The sequence below is a fragment of the Taeniopygia guttata genome, chromosome 13 (assembly GCF_048771995.1).
Source record: "Taeniopygia guttata chromosome 13, bTaeGut7.mat, whole genome shotgun sequence".
Lineage (NCBI taxonomy): Eukaryota > Metazoa > Chordata > Aves > Passeriformes > Estrildidae > Taeniopygia > Taeniopygia guttata.
Genome location: NC_133038.1, coordinates 1,889,455 through 1,905,136, shown reverse-complemented (window position 1 = coordinate 1,905,136; position 15,682 = coordinate 1,889,455). Strand labels below are relative to the sequence as shown.

The 15,682-nt window shown below is 42.8% G+C and overlaps 1 long non-coding RNA gene across 1 annotated transcript; it reads right to left on the bottom strand.

Annotated features, from left to right (window-relative positions):
- Positions 1 to 1,672: 1,672 nt before the first annotated feature.
- LOC140685039 (uncharacterized) lies at positions 1,673 to 2,666 on the bottom strand. Its single transcript, XR_012058207.1, has 2 exons — positions 2,571 to 2,666; positions 1,673 to 2,387 (listed from the first exon to the last, which is right to left on the bottom strand). It is a non-coding gene; the product is annotated as an uncharacterized lncRNA (long non-coding RNA).
- Between the last annotated feature and the right edge of the window lie 13,016 nt (positions 2,667 to 15,682).

The window sequence follows — 15,682 nt, the reverse complement described above, 5'->3', positions numbered from 1 at the left end:
AACTCAGCCCTGGTGGGATCCAACTTCACCCTTAAGCAGTGGCAAAATTAACCATTGTGCTCGGCTTCTCCAATGGGAATGCCGCTGCTCTTGCCACATAAATCAAACCCGGCTGAGAGATCAAAACCTTCAGCAGAACCAGATGGCTGCATATGGGGCACACAATGCACGTGCTCACCGTGCAGGCAGCCCTTGTGCAGCTCCTGCAGCAGCGGAGGTGCAAGAAAAATTATTTATTCCTGAAGCCTCCCCGTGTTTGGGCTGTCTGTAGGAACAGGAAGGCTGCCACAGGGAAAAAACTGCGTGTGCCAGTCAACAAGGTAAAAGCATGCAGTGCAAACACAGAGGGATACACTGGACCCATGAATATCTGTGCAAACAGCCTAGAAATATCCTTTCCTCACATGTTTCCAGCAGGAAAAATCTTCAAGGAAGACATTGGCACTGAATCCCACAGCACCTCTATTCCCATGACACTTTTAAGAAGTCTCTGGCTAATCCTCCAAGCCTTGTGAGACTGCGAAAAAGATGGTATCTTCAAGGACATTCATATTCCTAATTCTCTGGGTTGGTGCCTATGTCATACAGCCTGGAAATCTGTCCCACACACATATAAGAAAAGAAAAGTGACATTGTGGAATGTGGAAAACTAATTAACATAAAAGCAATAAATGAGACAGGCAAACTAAGCATACAAACCAGCAGGTAACTTCTAGATGGCAAATTTAATGTATGACATTTCCCCAACCTGGCAAGGGCCAGTGGCACCCAGGAAAGGTACAGCCAGCTGGAGAGACCTGTCTGTGCAACTGCCTGGTGCCGTGCCACCCCTGCCCCCTCACTGCACCTGTGGGGTTGGTCCTCACCAGGGGTCATGCACCCTGAAAAAAGCGCCTTTGAGAGAATGACACCAAGACACACAGACCTGTTCCTCCCTTCCCTGGATGTCTCTTTCTTTTGATTGTGATCCACAGAAAGGAACAAGCGAGGGCTTGCTGCTGACACGGTGATGGATGGCTCCGGGCAGAGGCTGCAGCGAGGGATGAGTGACAACCTCCCAGGACACAGAGCTCGTGGCAAGCAGCCCAGCCCGCCAAGCTCCACTGCTAAAGAGGTGGAGCTGCGCTGCACAGGGGGACCACTCACAGGCAGTTTGATTCCAGCAGTCTGAGGCCACTGGAAAAACCCTTTCTGGGAAAGAGGAGCTTCAGCTGTGCTCAGATCAGCCATCAGCAGGGACAGGGTACATCACACAGCATGATCTCGTCAAGGGAGGTGACAAGCAGGCTCACATAACCCATGGTTGTTCTCCAGAGATGGCTTGTAGCAGCTCACAATCCTTTGTCACAGCTATAAAGCACCATCAGTGTCTACCTCACTGTGTGCCAAACACTGTGCAGCCTCTTTTAAAATAAATATAAACATGAACAGACAAGTATTCACAGAGAGCATGGGGATGGCATTGATTTACTAACAGTTGAAATTTCAATTCAGATTGATTTCCATCAAACATGCCAAAGGATATGGGGGTTTTATGGTTTTTTTTCCTGAAAATAAGATCTCCGTGTCATGCGAGATCCAAGAATTCACCAAGAAAAAGGAATAACTATGCTTAGAAGTTATTTACTCCACATTCCATTTCAAAACTATTTAACCTGTTGTACACAGGAACTACTTCTAACTTTATTTATTTATTACCACTTTCTTCAGAAGGCTGTTTTAGCAAAGCAAAGAACATGTAAGGCATGAGGGATCTTGTCTAACTCTTGAATGATACTAAAAAGAAAACTGAATAAATTGACATATACCCTATTCTTTACACCACATGTGAACAAAGAACTTGTACAGGAGCTGCCAGAATCCAGCCCACACCTGTCTGCTAGAAGAGCATCTCATTTACTCACTTTTTGTACTTCAACCACAGCAAAACAAAACCAGAATTTCCACACAAAACACTCTGCAGTGGTGGAGAGCTGATGCCTGCTCTGGAGAAAAAAAAAATTAAATTAATAAATAAAGCTTTTTTATTTGTTTTAAGCACATCCTGAATCTGTTATTTCCAGATATCTTTGGGCTTGGTGAGTCATTCTTACATTGCAATGCCAAGTGTGACAAGATGAAAAGCTTAGGCCAAAGCTTAGAGAGATGAAAACCAGTGGCAGTTTCACCAAATGCAGCTGGGTACCAAGACTAAGGGATAATTTTTTGCCAAAGGAATGTTGCCTCACCTGCAAGATGCTTTCTGCCCTCACCAGCAAGCCAGGAAACAACACCTGGAGTAGGGCAGCAGCACCATCCTCTCTTGCTTCCCAGCAGAGCTGCACAGGAGGGAGCCTGGTCCTTGGGGCCATCACGGTCTGTTTCTGGGTGCTGGTGGCTTTTTGTGTCTGGGAAAGAGCAGATTTGTTCTTGTTCTTGACTCTGGAGCAAGGAGTACATGTAACTTCCTACCCACCACCAGAGCCTAAACCTTGAACATGGAACATCCATGGTTCAACAGCTCTGGAAAAGATTCATTTAGAGGGAGAAGAACATTGTGTCTGGAATAGAAATCCATTCCTACATCTTACCTTATTATTCAAAAAAGATTTCTGATTCGTGCTTGATTCAACTCTGCCAGCACTCCCCCAAAGCCACATGATCTCCAGATCCCTCTCCTTAGTGCAGCTACTGCAGGCTGAAATCCCAAGCCCTGCCCCAGCAGCTTTTTTTCTCATCTCCTTTGCAAACATTTGCCATACATCATTCATTACACTTAAAACAACTCTGCGTGCTCATTTCTTAAACCAGTGCCAAAGTCATCTGCAGGGGAACCCCGGGCAGGCAGGTACGGGAATACAGAGCTTCCTGCTTCTCTGGAATGCTACAGTACTTTTCACTCTGAATTCCCATCCATTGCACCTCGTCCTCAATCTTCAGGACCAGTATTTGCTCTGAGACATGTTGAATACTCATATGGTACAAATATACTTAGTGGAAAACCTTAACACATCTTAATTATCAACACCATCACTTCAGAAGGACACAGCCAAGTTTATGGTGAGGTGCCATTACAGCATTAAACACAGATAGGTCCTGTACAGCAGGAAAGGAAGAGAAAAGGGGTAGAAACCAAGCCATTTAATCAAAAATACACTATCTGATTGAAAAAATCTGTTTCTTCAGCAGCTCTTTGGGCCCAGGTTAAGCTAATGAAAAGAAGGTTCCTGGAGTACATGTGTGACTCTTTAGGCGACAGTAATCAAGCCGAGGTGCATTTCCTGGGGATTGGGAGCCAGCTGAGAGGAGCTGCCCTGCCTCGGGTCATTAAGCACAGCCAGCAGTTATCCACTGCACCACTGCCATTACTGCCAACACCCCTCAGCAGAAAAAAGAACCCTGTCCAGCTCAAAGGGGGAGAACCCTGGGGATTTTGCCCCTTCTGCACCATTTATGGAGTCGTGGGATGTCAGGAACCTGTGTGCAAACCTGGGTGACAGAGCAAACCATCCCATGGATGCTTCTTGCAGTGTGTGGTGACAACACAGTTTGCAAATCTGAGGTTTTCACCACAATAAGCAGTTTGCCATGCTAAGGAATCCATAGACATCCTTTTATTTCCCTGTGGCCACTGGAAAAGGGTGTTTGCTTTCACTGTCCTACAGCCAGAATGACGTGGTTTGTTCATCCCTGAGTTTGTTCCCTTAAAGAAGTGCTGTAAGATTCTTCAGAAATGGTCTAGGAGAGGCAGCAACTGCTAATTTAATTATGCTTTTTTAGTAAATACCAGAGTAAATAGACATAAATGTACGGTGTTTAAATAGCAACAGCCTTAAGGCATAAGTAAATTACCTTTATCCTCTTTTAACTAAATGTTTTCTGAGGGGTCTGGAGGGTTTTGCACATAAATATGTATCTTAACAAATATTCAGCAGAATCCTTTGAATTTATGTCCTGCTTATGCAAAGAGAAAAAGGAGTCTTCCAATTCCCAGTGCCTTCAGAGACAAAAGGAGGGGCAAGCACAAGGTTGCACAGCAAGAAAGCTGCACTTGGCACAGAAAATAAATTTATCTCTGGTCCCAGTGTGGCTGCCACTGAGACCAGGGACCTGCCAGGGACCCAGCATAGCGGAGTGGCTCCTCACCGTGCTGTGTGAACCATGCCCAATCTGCAGATGGTATCAGCACTTGTACTCCTCATCTATCAGTGTGAAATCTAACATGATTCACAGCCCAAACATCACTCTTCAGGCTATAATTAAGCAGAAGTCTTGTTGCTGGTTTGCAATCTGATTTTAGGAAGGGGAGTGATGAGATTGTGGTTGGAGTCTCCAAGTGGCTTTGATGGGAGCATATTAGCATCACATAATCACATCCCAAAACTGCAGGAACAGCTCCTTAAACCTCCAAGGCCATTTACACTGAGCCTTATTCATCTTTCACCATGTTTATTTTTATCTTTAGAAAGTAAAATGATGCTTCACAAACAAAATTATTATGACTAGTACTTAAGCAAGCCATTTGATCCTGCAACCTCCCCGAGCATTTTCCTCACTCCCACCACTCCCAGCCCGGACTCCCGAGGCATGAAGAGGTGCAGCACCTACTGCTCTGCAAAGGGGTGCTGGTGCCACCCTGTGATCCAGCCCCAGTTTGGGCATCTCTAATAGAAATACCTCTGCACATCTACTGGTTTTCACCAGCTCTTCAAAGTGTGTCTCTGCATTTCAAGCCTAAAAGTCTTCACAAACATGAAGGGTACATGGAGATTTAAAAATGTGGGTGTAAGCAGAAATAAAGAGAGGTGAAAGGGATCTTTGTCTTCGGCTACCCCTGGCTCCAGAGCACTGTGTGTTTACCAGCCCCGTGGGATGCAGTGTCTAGCCCTGTCCCACGAAATCTGAGTGCAGCCCAGTGGCCCCTCAAAACTCCTGGTGTGAATTATCTGTCCTTCAGGAAAGCCTGCTGATAAATCAGTCACTGCAACCCATTTTCTTTCTGGTGCTCAGTAATTGTTACAGTCTCTCCCTGTGCCCGTGATGGCTGGGTTTCTCATTAGCATCTCAGGGAGCTGAAAGATGTGTAAACAGGTGTAGCTACAGAATTTCCTACTGGGTACACATCTGAGGAGGCTCCAAAGCATAAATTACTCTTTCTAAAGTCAGTTTTAAATCATGCTCCCTAACAGTCATCTCCTGCCCTTGATCCTTGTTCCTAAGATGGCAGTAGGAGTTTCACATATGGTTTGAGTGAAGCAGGAGCCCTTCAATGGCTCCACATCCACCTGTTTCAGATTGTGTCATAGGTATGTGCTTAAGCATTTCATTAACATTTCCCTTTTGTAATGTTAACCCAAGCCATGATAACTCTACACATGCATCTGGAAGTTTGCAGCAGAAATGCAACTTGCACCCTAACCTGAGGCATTCCAGAGGCAGCAGAGTGTGGAGCCGGTGGGTGAGCAAGGCAGCTCTCAAATATTCCTCCTGAGAACAGGATGTTTTCTCCTACTTAAAGACAATGAAAACTCTGTGGATGCGTAATGTGCAGTTTTAAAGATCCAACTGTAAATGTACAGATTTGGAGTATCAGCATTCCCCTGTGAAACACACACTCTGCCCAAGGATCTCAGCTGCATTCCAAGGCCATATCCACATTACTGCTTTTTCCTCATCCAAGCAGAACTGCACCCCGCCTCCTTTATTTTGTGAGCTGGGAGGGTCCTTGCTATTTCATAATTGCTTTAGGAAAACCAATACAGTACCTGTGATGGAAAGAGCCACCCATTGCTGAGCCTTTGTTCCACGAGCAATGTTATCCAGCAGCACAGCTCCAAAGCCTGGCTGGGAGCTGAACAGGTTTTAGCATGTTTTTTCATCTCATTTTTTCTGTCTCCTTTCAGTTGGAAGCTAAACTGTCAAGATTAAACCATCCACCTGTGTGGCATACCCCAGCATGGCTGAACTTGATAGATCTGCACAGTTGGATTCTGCAGCAAAGATCACAGATCTGAGATGTACACATTGAGAATAGTCTACTAATCTTTCCCCCCTCCACTCCTCCCCCACAAAAGAAAAAACCCAGACCTAAACATGTGCTTTTCCTCATGGTGCTTTCTTTTTAAGGTATCTCCTGTCACCAATGTTATGATGGGAATTCTCAGGGAATTCTCAAAGGAAAACCCTTGAAAAACTAGATTGCTGTTGGTATCTCATGTCTTACACTCAGCATATTGCAGCAATTGAGGACAGAAATGTGTAAAAAATTATTTTCAATGGGGAAAAAAATAAGTCAGCTATGCAAGACACAGGTAGGTAGGGTGTTCCAAGTCTTAAACCTACACACACAGTTTGGAAATAGTGAAGAACTCTGCAGAAAAAGGAACAGAAATGCAGGAATGGTGCAGGTTGAAGGGGGTTCAAACACCAGATTGTGCTGCAGGGAAGCCCAGAGGTGAAGGAGCTGAAGGCCTCTGCACAAATGATTTCGTGATTATGGATTTTAGAGTAAGACATCCACCTGTACACTGCTGCTCTCCTTCATGGGAAAACATGACAGAAATTACACAAAGTGCTCAAGGACCTTAAACCCCGCCCTGAGAGGAATCTTAACATTCAGCCTTCTTAGGTCTGGGCTTGGAGTAACTCGCATTTCTCAGCATTTCCTCCACAAGGTGTTTTCTCCCTGTTGTTCTCAGTGTTGCTACCACACCACCTGCTATTCAGTTTTAGTTGTAGAACCTGGTGCATTCAAGTCCACCTTCAAACCTGTGTAATAATGCTCCAAGGCATCGAGTATCCCATCTCCTTTCCATTCCTCAAAGCAAGCTGCTGCCCCTTTGTCTTTTATTCTTACCTCATCTGTTGAACAAATGTCATAGCCACAGTTATTAGAAATATTTGAACCTGACAGTTGCAAATACTCAGAGGCAACTACACATGCAGAGAACTATAATTAGTTGGAGCATTAATTTTGCTTCTAAATCACTGAGATCCAGTGTTGGAATCTCTGCAGACACAGACAATCAATACAGACAGTGTGACTTAGCGAGCTTAACGGTCATTTATTTTCCATGTATGAAAGGATAACTAATACACCCTGCCTACAATGACATGTATTGTATTGCTCAAGAAGGGATTTTGCTTCACTAAAACTCAGACTTGGATTCATCCACCCCTACCAACTTTAGCAGTGATACCACACTGACTGCAGCAGTTAAAAAATTACCCCTGGGAGAGCAGATACTACAGGCTTGGGCTGAAAAAAATTAGTGCATAATAATTACTTAGTGATTGCTGCAGGGTGCACTAAAATCATCAGCCGGAATCTCTAATGTTGCCTGAAGTAGGTGTCTCTCATCACTCCTGTCTTCTGGAGGGTCAAGGCACAGAAGTACCCCTTTTGCTGAAGGCAAAGAGATGAAGTTTGAGTCTACAAGCCCCAGCCACGCATCTCATTATTCAAAGCCATTCAGAGTTCCTTGGTATTGACAGTAAATAAAAATTTCTGATTTGTTGCATTTCCTGCAGTTTTATTTCTCTGACTGGATGCAATCTTCTCCAGAGCTTCAGACCACCACCACACTACCCCACCACCTTGTCCATACATAATAAATCCAGGGAATTTATTACCTTCCCTTCCCTGCCAAAGAAGCAGCAGACATGCTCAGAGCAGAACCTCCCCAAATAGCCCATCTTCAAATAATTCCAATTAAACTTGGGAGTAGATCCCAGTTTCCTCTCCCAGTTCAAGACATTCTTCTCTTTGCTGTTTTCCAAAGAATCCTTTCAGAACTAGGATATATAAATATCTCGTCATCTCTCTTTCTTCATTCATGACTGATGTAGCTGTGTGGGTTGTGCAAAGTTGCTTTGGGTTTCTAATTATGATATTAATTCATTTATTTAGAGAGAATACAGTTGAAGTAATGAAATGAAGAATACAAAGAAGCAGCAGCCTATAAAATCATTATACCCTAGTAGTTTTATTGATAAGGATTAGGAGAAATAGCAGGAAGACAGAGAAGGAATAATATTTAGTTCAGATAATAAAATTATATGAGCTGCCATATTCATAATGTTAAACAAGACCTGAGGGAAGCTTAACTTGAAAGATTACACAGGTGGATTCTTTTCCTTTGGAGAACATGAAAGATTATTGTAAATGTCTTTTTACGCAGCTGCCTCTTCAAACACAGTCACAAGAAATTAGCCAAAGGCCCATTTTTCACCACATGGTCTGACACACACAGCAGTGTGGGGATGCTGCCTCTGCTCAGAGCAGGGCTCAGGGATGCTGTTCTAGCACATCAAAAGCTTGGGGGGGTTGTGTTGTACCACCTCCTTGCCCCTGTCCTGCATCCCGTGGCTCAGGCACCACAGTTTGGCTCGCAGGGATCCCCAGCTATGGGGATCATGTACTGATGGTCAGGATCAGGGCATAAATGTGTAATGATATATTGAGATAAATCATGTACTGCTCTTGGAACAGGCACTTGAATTCTACAGGCAACCAGGTAATACCCGCAGGCAGGGGTCTTTCCCAAAAAAAGGAGCACCTATGGATAAGGCACAAATGAGAAGAGAGAGAAAACACGTCTCCATACCCTCCCAAAGATGCTGCTGTAGCTGGCTACCATTGGGTTTAATTCATTTAACAAACTAATCCTGATTGAAATTAGCAGTTTACCCCCAGAGACTTGCTGCTTGTTTGAGACCATATTCTGTTAAAATGCTCCAGCCAACCTCTCTTCAGGTGTTCCGGTCCTTGGTTTAAAAGTTGTTCAGTGATACACCAAGCTTGGCAGGCAAGCAAGTCTCACTTAATCTGAGAGATGATGCTTTAAATTTAAAAAATAAGGTGGAGAAAAATAGCAACGTTTCTGTCCTAGGAGCAGGAGGCATTCCCAAATAATCCTTGCCCTGGGAATTTGTTTTGATTTTTACCTTGATGTTCACTCACTTTAAGCACGAAGATCCAAAGCCTATATGAGAGCAATAACCATTCCAAGACATTTACAAATGACCCTCTTAACTGTTTATGAGACATTATCTGAGGTAAAGCAGAGTAGGAGAAATAAACTTGAAGTAGGAAGAGCTGGCTCGCCTCCCAGATGGAGCATGATAAAGCACCAGTGTCAGTGTTTCTTCTCAGTTTTATGGCAGCCTTTAACTGCTTGGTGTTTAGGATTTTTTATCAGAAAACGGAAAGAAGAAGGAATGGATCCAAAGCAAAGAGGTTTTCACAAACAATATTCTCCAAATGACTTTATTGAGCAGATACTGTGTTATCTGGCTATCAAGATAACACCATTTATTTTTTTACTTGCCACAACAGCCTGCTGCTCAGATTCCCAGTCCTGGGATGTACGAGGAATTCCTGAGCACAGCAATAAATTTTCAAAGGGATCTGGATGACCCCACTGCTTCTTTCCTATTAGAAAATATCCTGAACAAAGTTAATCTCTGGTCAGATTTAATTCATTAAATTGATTTTTATTGTCTCTCTTAAATAGTGTGCTAGTTTTCAGTTCCCATATTTAGAAAAGCTCCCTGGATTTTGTTCATCTCCCACAAAAGTTTAATGAATGGGTCCTTCATGAAACCATGGGAATGGAATACATTTTTTACACAGAAATCTCTCCTGATAGTTGAAATTGCATGAAAACTGCCTCACTTCTATTTTTTTCTTAGCCCAATGCAGAAATAAATTTAAATCACAATTTTTACTGCCCCTTCAAAACATTTTCAGCACTGCTTTGAGGAAAGAAGAAAGGGTAAACCTCAGTTGTTCCAGTTTGTTCAAATTTTGAAACGTAAGATACAAATCAGAGCAGTCATGCTGGGTTTGGAGGAAAGGTAAACAGAAATTGAGGGCTCTCAACAGGGATTTCTGCTTTTAACCACCTGCTTTAGGCAGCTCTTCAGCAAAGAGCCTAATATGTGTGACAGGGCTCCAAATAAATTATATCAACGAACGAGTAGCATTCAGTTCTGAAAGCACATACTAGTTTGCTATTAAAAGAAAAGACAGTAAGGCCTCATGTTTACAAAGCTGGTGGCTGGATCTTGACCCCTTTCTATTGCTTGCTCCTTGGTTATGAATGAGTAAAGCCATCCATTTACACCATCCTCCGCAGAACAGACAACCAGTCAGGTCTAGGGGAAAGAAAAAGTATATACTACTTATTAAGCAACAGAACACCCTGTAAAGAAAATATGTTCATTGTATTGGATATATTGGATTAAAAGCTTCCAAGTTTTATGAAAACTTTATAGAAATGGTTGTCAAAATCACAGAATGAACTGATTTTTGACAAAAATGTCTAAATCCATTTTAATAACTTTTTTTCTCATGCTTCTGCAAAGAATTTGGAAATATGTAAAAATTGATGAAAGAAATCCAGCAAAAGGGGGAAAAAATAAAATACTTCAGAAATATAAAACTAAAGGTCATGCTTTACAAAAACAGAAGGTTTGGCTTTTCCAGGATACCAGTGCTCACAACACCTCTGTCATGTGCCGTGAAATGCCAGCAGGACTAAGGGATGGACACTGGGAGGAGCAGAGCTGAGGGAGGTACTGGAAAGACCTCTCATCTTCTCAGGCTGCAGCTGAAATCAGCTCATGAGGGCAGAGCCAAAGAGCTGAGGAAACTCCATGTCTCGGCACCCATGGAGCCAGTTTTTGTTTGGATCCAATATCACAGGCTTCTGCCAAGTCCAATGAAAATTTATCATCAGCTCTCTAAAAACTGGTGTTCTTCTTATCCCTAATTGATTGATTTGGTTCAGCTCCCTCAGACCAAGCTACTGTTCAGAGGCTAAAGAGGAAATGACTTCTCTCTGAGAATTCACCTGCAGATAAAGCAATTTTCAAACTGCTCAAACACACAAGGAGCTGGGGAGTGAAGACCCAACCATTCCATAATGAGGCCATTAACTCTGCCCATTGCTCTGCTGTGTGACACAGCACCACGGCTGATGCTGCTCCTTCTCGCAGGTAAGTGACACCCTCAGAGCAGAGCAGCCCCAGGAGAAGGCAGAGCTACTGCTCCAGCCAGGTACCAGATGCTGGAAATCCTGGATAAATATGTAAAATCCCCTGGTTCCACTGGTATAAAATTTCCAGGCAAAAAAAAAGAACACGTGTCCAGGGAAACTACGCAACAGCCTGAACTTCAAGCTTTCAGTTCCAGGGATTTCAGAAAGCCCTGAATCAAAGTTTCCACTAACACCATTCAAAAATATACCCTCCCCAGCCAGCAGGAACCCAAGTGAAGGGCTAAGTATTATTGGAGTCCACAGCAAGGCAAAAAAACACATAGCTAGGTCCTGAAGGATCAGAATGGTTCTGAGGATCAAAGAGAGAAAAGTGATGCCACCCTGGCAGAGGTGGGTTTTCCCTGCAGAGATGTGATCCTGCAGAATTTCTCATTTCCCACCAGGCACAACCACACCACCACACCACACCACACATTTTAACTCACTCCAGTTTCTCTCACATTGAACCAGAGCTAGTCTAAGTCTGATTACAGCATTCCTTGGGTTTATACTTGCAGCATGTTTAACCATGGGGGTTTGTTTGTTTGTTTGTTTGTTTTCACCTCTAGTTGCATTTTTCTCCATATGATAATAAAGTTCATGACAATGCTCATTCATTGAAAATACTACTCTTGAAATTACTAGAAAAGTTCATTTATTGAACCCTTTTTAGGTGCAAGGGAATGAGCTGTTTTTCCAAGTCGAGCCATCCAGTAAGAACTTAAGAACCAAATTTCTCTAAGAATTTCAATTGCAATTCTGCTGCTCTCATTATTTACCTGTAGAATAAAACATGGCATCCAAGTGTGAGGCAGGCAATAAATCTTTATCCTTAGCACAATTCCATTCCAAGCAAACCCCAAGATATGCACTACTTGTGAATACAGCCTAATGGCTGCAAACATTATTTTAAGCATGTTAGCATGTCTCCACTGGAAAAAAATATTAAACACTTTGTTTGAGATCTGTGAGTCTACTCTGAGCAGGCTGATGCCTCTATAAAACCTGTCACACTGCCCAGAGCCCAGTGCTTGGGCACCAAAAGCACAATGGCTCTGTTAATGCAGTCCTGAGCCCAGGATAACTCCTTTGGAGCAGCAACACTCTGTCCATTTGCTGCCTTTGGCTTAGTGTCTGCTTGGGTAGGTCTGGTTTGGTGATATCTGCACCACAAACTCTGCCCAGATCAGATGTCTTTCCCAGACTAGACATCTTTCCCAATACAGAAAAGTTAACCTCAGCAAAAGAAAAATTATTGGAAAATCTATTTCACAACATGCTGCAGCTTTACAATTTTTCATTCACATGATCCAACACAAGGATTTTTGGACATGGAAGTGTTATTTCCCCTTTGCCTCTTAGAGAAAAAGGAAAGGAGAGCCCATGATGTTCAATGTGCTGCTCATGGATTAATGTTGAGAAGAGCAACTTGTAAAATAAAAATGGAGTCTTAAAAAATAAAATAGCTTGACAAAGAAATATTTGAGCTGTCTAAAACAGATTTGTTTATACTTTTTGGCAAAGATCACATTTTAATTTATGTTATTACTCACATGAGCCTGGAACTATATAATATTATCCAATAATATAGAGAATCTGACACCAAAACATGTCCCAGCACACATTATATTTGCATTTGCCAGACATGGAATCCCATAAATTGTTGTCTGATAAAGGTCTGCAGTTCAATGGACAAGACTTTAAACAATTTGCAGGGGATTATGGATTTCGACATACAACATTCAGTCACGGGTATTTGTAATCAGATGATCTAGTGGGAAAGGGAGTTAAGCCTCCTAAGCAGAGCCTGGCCTGAGGCTCTGTTGAACTTGAGAAATGCCCCTTCCAAACATGGGCCATCCTCCACAAGAGCCTGACAGCTCAGCTATTCAAACCTCCCCAGGAAGGTGAAGCTGATCTGGATGTCTGTGAAGATGAGGCACAAATCATCTTATGGCATCAAAGATCCAAAACCTGGGATGTGAAATTTACTGCATGCATGATGCTATTCAAGGACAAAGGAGATGGAGATTTTGTGGCAGCTGCTCATGTTTCCCATAAAATTCAAAGCTCACACAGGGAGACTGAGAAGGAAGCAAGAAGTAATTGCAACTTATTTCCCAGGGTAACAGGGACCTGAACTGGAAAAGGATACAACAAAACCACTGCAGGAGCAAAAAGAAGCAATAGGGATGGAAATGCTCCTTGGGGCATAAGGCCAAATACCCAGAACTCCTGAAAGATTCAGTAAGCTCTGATACAATAGTCACCATCACCATGCTCCCTGCAGCACACACAGTGGAAAATTTTCTGGCTTGTTATGAAAAAGGAGGGCTGGGTAAGCCAACGCTGGTACCTAATGCCACTGAGCAGGAGCTGATCCCAGTCAAGGTGCCCCAGGCAATGCCACCTCTCTGCAGGAGAGATGCTCAACTCCCTGGGGCACCTTTTTTCCAGGTCATGTCCAAAACTCTGAGGAAAAATGTCATGGAACTCTTCATTTGTTCTCACGCTTCATTTGGTTTAACCAAGGCTGGGTCTTGTGGACCTAGTGGCTCCATCAAGGGGGTAGTCATGGGGGAATGGGGACAAACCTCACCCTGGAGAAGCAGGGAGAAACCCTTGGCAGCCATGCCTACTACTGAAATAAAATGTCATGAAATAACAGTTCCAGGCAGAAAGACCAGCTCTGGGGCTCAAGTTTTGAGTTCAGTTGTACTGAACCTCTATTAAGAGTCATAATTGGGGATTGCAGATCATTGCCAGGATCATGTGCAAAGAACCCAGTAAAATCCACATGTCGAGGTTTGGAATCATGTCATCATGGAACATTTCAGGAAAGAATGCATTTAATGGGATGAAATAGTAGAAGGGGAATATAAGCAGGTGTTGCTTTCATACAGGTCTCTGCACACATTGACAGCAGTAAGCAAAATACAGATTAAAAAATGGACCTGGATGTGGAGGTGCGCTTGGAAACAAGGACTCTAATCTAACTACCTAAGACAATCTTTGCCTTGGTCTTGCACTATCTTGGAGCTGTAGTAAAGAACAGCAAAACACAGCCTTGAAAATCTTGAATGTCAGCTGAACACCAAGGTTATATTCAGTTCTTTCCAAAATTTCCACAAGACCATTCTTTTCCCCTGTTTCTATGAAGAGTACTGAAAACCACTTAAAAGAGGGTGTGCAAAAAGGCCAAAGCTTTCCAAGTGAACTGAGTGCTGGCAAAACAATCCAGGCTGAGAGCAGTGGGAATTGCTCTGGTCCATTTAGTAAGAGTAGAAGAGCAACACATCAGAAGTACAAAGAGCCTTCATCCCACTGCCAGGAATCTCTGCTGGCCAAGGAAGGAAAAGAGAGAGAGACTCAAAAGAAGCCATGCACATGCTTATACTCCATGCTTTGGCAGTATCTGGTTTGAGATACCTTCTTTTTCATGAATTAGAAAGCCTAGTACTCACAGGCTGGTCTTCCTTTTCTTCTTGGGGACTTGTTTCATTGAAAATGAAGGGACCCACTGCCTTCAGAGGGACTCTGTGAGTTTCCACAGAGCACAGAGCTCTGCAAGTGAGGAATTCCACTGAAGTCCACAGGTTGAAAGTCCAAAAGAGATTGCAAGTTAATGAAAATGTATAAAGTTTGGCTAGTATGTGTCTTCATTTTCATCAGTCTTCTGATTTAAGCAAAGTCAAAGTTCAGTTTTTTGTTCCCCAGTGTAGACTCAAAATACCAGGAGTTACACCAAGTAGCCTCAAATTCACATGGAAGGGGAGCTCCCGGTTTTGCACTGCATGATGGCAAGAGCAAAGCAAGTGTTAAACAAAAGACACTCACTTTTCTTCAATGGCAAAGTCATCTCACTTAATTTCTGCTGTGCAGATTACAATGTATACACATTTGAATCCTCTGATGTGAGAACTGGTCCTGTTCACTAGGACAGCTCAGATTTGGGTCATGGCAGGAGGTCAAATAAAACAATAAGAGATTATGTATATCCTGAGAAATAAAAACTGCATCCTTTTATTTTTTTGATAACAAAATTAATCTAGTATAAGAGATGTCTGGAATTACTCTTGACAGCTACCAACAACACCTACAACAGCTATCACAGAGCATTTTGAAACAGGATACGGTGACATCTATTTTACTGATGGGCTCCCGAGGCAAAAAAAAGGCAAGAAGTGACAGTCCACACACTCACCCTGGAGAGCAACTGAATCTGGGGGCTTTGCAGGTGTAAAACCACCACAGAAGATTGACACATCCTCCTCAACTTACCAGAGCTCGATGGAAGTTTTCTGGAGCAAAATTGACACCTGTGTAATTTCTACAACATCTGTGCTGGGAATGAGACTATGTCAGTATAAAATGAGTACAAGAGATAGGAGTCAAGCCTCGTAGGTAAAAGCCTTGAAATTCTTGTCTCTGATCCACCTGTCAGCATGAAAAACAAAATGGTCAACAAACATGAAATTCAGCTTTTTAGCTACTTTTGGCTAAAAAATGTGAATTTATAACAAGGAATACTACAACTATTCAATTATTAATCTAGGTTTTCCAAGAAGTCACGCAGATGGTGCCACTTGAGGATTTTTTAATACCACTTGAGATTTTCACTGGGACTTTAAGATTTCCTGACAAATGACTTAAACTTTCAT